General features: G+C 37.6%; 1 protein-coding gene across 4 annotated transcripts in view; it reads left to right on the forward strand.

Moving 5' to 3' along the window:
- The window catches only part of Gycbeta100B (guanylate cyclase soluble subunit beta-1-like), a 68,669-nt gene that overhangs the window by 5,299 nt on the left and 61,080 nt on the right, over positions 1–2,290 (forward strand). The gene's annotated exons all lie outside the window — the stretch shown is intronic.

Here is a 2,290-nt window from a genome sequence, read left to right on the forward strand (position 1 = left end):
ATCATTTCCCACGACATACATACCAGATTACTGTTAATTCGAAGAAGCATGCTTTGATTGAAATAATTATTTTTAGATACTTGTAATGTTACGCAAAATTGATTAATTGATCTTCAGTCAAATGATATCGAGAAGACTATTAATATGCTCTCAATCCCTGACTTGTTAATTAAAAAAATTCAAACTGTTGTTTCATCTAAAGAAACAGATGAAGAGCATCGCCCGATTACTTGTTCAATACCCATGTTCGTTAATTCTCAAAATGTATCGTATTACTTTAGGATCGATTACTCTGCTACATTAACGTAACAACGAGCGATCTATTGCAAGGAGTTGCTGGCACATGAACAAAGCATTCGTTGAAACGGAATAATGCACATTCCGAGTGTAAAGCGGAGATACTGTAAACTTCAATACAGAATATATTTACCAAATTCGAGTTGTTGCGAATCACGGGGGTGGAAGAAAGAAATTATCGCCCGGCTGCGATCCCAAGCCGACTGCTGTTTAATCTCCATTCATTTGCAAGCATTTGCTTAATAAGTGTGAAGCGTGTACATCGAGCAAGTTTTGCGCTTTGAAATTAATAAATAATGCGCGTGTTAAAATGAGATTAACGTTTCGCACAAAGAAAATCTTCGTTTAATTGAATTTTCATGATGGTGTTTGTTTATTTTACAGAAGGATACTGTATTTTATTAATTTTTTTTACAATCAGCCTTAGTCCTTCTCGATACATTTTCATTCATATCTTGATTCTTCCGCCATTTCTCTCAGCCTTAGTTATCAAGCTTTGACAGAGACATCCCGAAGTATCGCGAGGTGCATACGATTTTCATCTATGGATCTACCACGTAGAATCTATACAAACGAAAGACGTTCTTCATCCTTCTCTCTCTATACCCTTCATTGCAAGTCATCTAAGTTATTATTCTCCTATGTTCACTCGTTCCCTCTATCTCTGTTTCCTGTTCGTTTCTTGTATTTCGATGTCAGCGGGTCTCTGTCTCTTACCGCGGGCTGCTTCGTTAGTTTCACCGGGCGTTTGATTACGCCGCGTAGCCGGAAGGGCCAATGTTTAATTTCTTTCTCTCTGCACGGCCCCGGGTCTCGTTGCGATGAATGGCAGTATAAGAAATGATAAAGGTACGTTTACATAGGCGAAGCAGGCGAAAAAGCATGCGGCCAGGTACAAATACGTGCTCTCTTTTACCAACACTCTTCGAGTAGCTCGGTGTTGGCCTTTTGTGATTTCTTTCGTTGCGAGTTCGTTTTTCTTTTTTCTTTTTAGTTTTCTCGCTGTATGGTCGCATTTTTCTCGTGGCAATGTTAAAATAATGCGTGCACGAAAGTGTAAGACCGAAACTCGGCACAATGGTTTGGTATCTGAATACTTTGAAGCGTGTTGTAATCAGCTACTTCCGCGCTAGCGTTAACCCCTTAACCCGTACGTACGTTTTTCACCTTAAAAAAAGAAATAATTGTACACTTCTTTTGTTTGGCAAAGCGTTCTCTCGGTCTAGAACAATTTCGTTATTTGAAATTTTCTTAAAAGCAAAACGAACCAGTGTTTAAGGGAGTGCAACGTGTTTCTCACATTAAATAAGTAACGTAGCAAGGAAAGCGCACCGACAGAGTTTCATTTCAACGGTGGAAAGAAAGAAAAACGTAGTCGGACAACGGTTCTGGCACAGACCGTGGCGATAACCAAGCGGTTCGGTAAAGAATACAAATAGTTCTATTATTTCACGAACAAAAGGCAACGTAGCGTGGGATCCGAATCTGGAGCGAGTCTTATCAAAAATAAAAGCTGGTGGCCAGCTTCAAAGGGACATAGAAAAATAAGAAGTCGGGGTAAGAATGGCTCTGTATCGACTTTTGGTAACTCCTTCCAGATATTGATGTGTTACCCGGGTTTCTAGTCGAGAATTCAACGCATTTTAAAGATCAACTGTCGGTAGAGTAAAAATTGCAGTTGATTTAATCTTTCGCTGTCGTATTTACTTCCAATGCGTAGGTACCTTAATGATAATAATTAGGACAATTAATAATTTGAATTCCCGAAATATTATAAGAAAAAGTAAATGCACAATTAAATTAAAATACGACGATTGATATATATATATATATATGAATCTCCAGGTACAATGGTGGGGTTAGATTTGATCCTGTTGAAGTTAAATAAATTTTGATTCCACCGTGACCTATATTTTATATTTCTAAGACAGTATTTAACCTGTTATTTTTGTTTATAATATAAAATACTATCTTGAAAATAATGTATTCCTAA

This window comes from Osmia lignaria, chromosome 10 (genome assembly GCF_051020975.1).
Source record: "Osmia lignaria lignaria isolate PbOS001 chromosome 10, iyOsmLign1, whole genome shotgun sequence".
In the NCBI taxonomy this organism is placed as follows: Eukaryota; Metazoa; Arthropoda; class Insecta; order Hymenoptera; family Megachilidae; genus Osmia; species Osmia lignaria.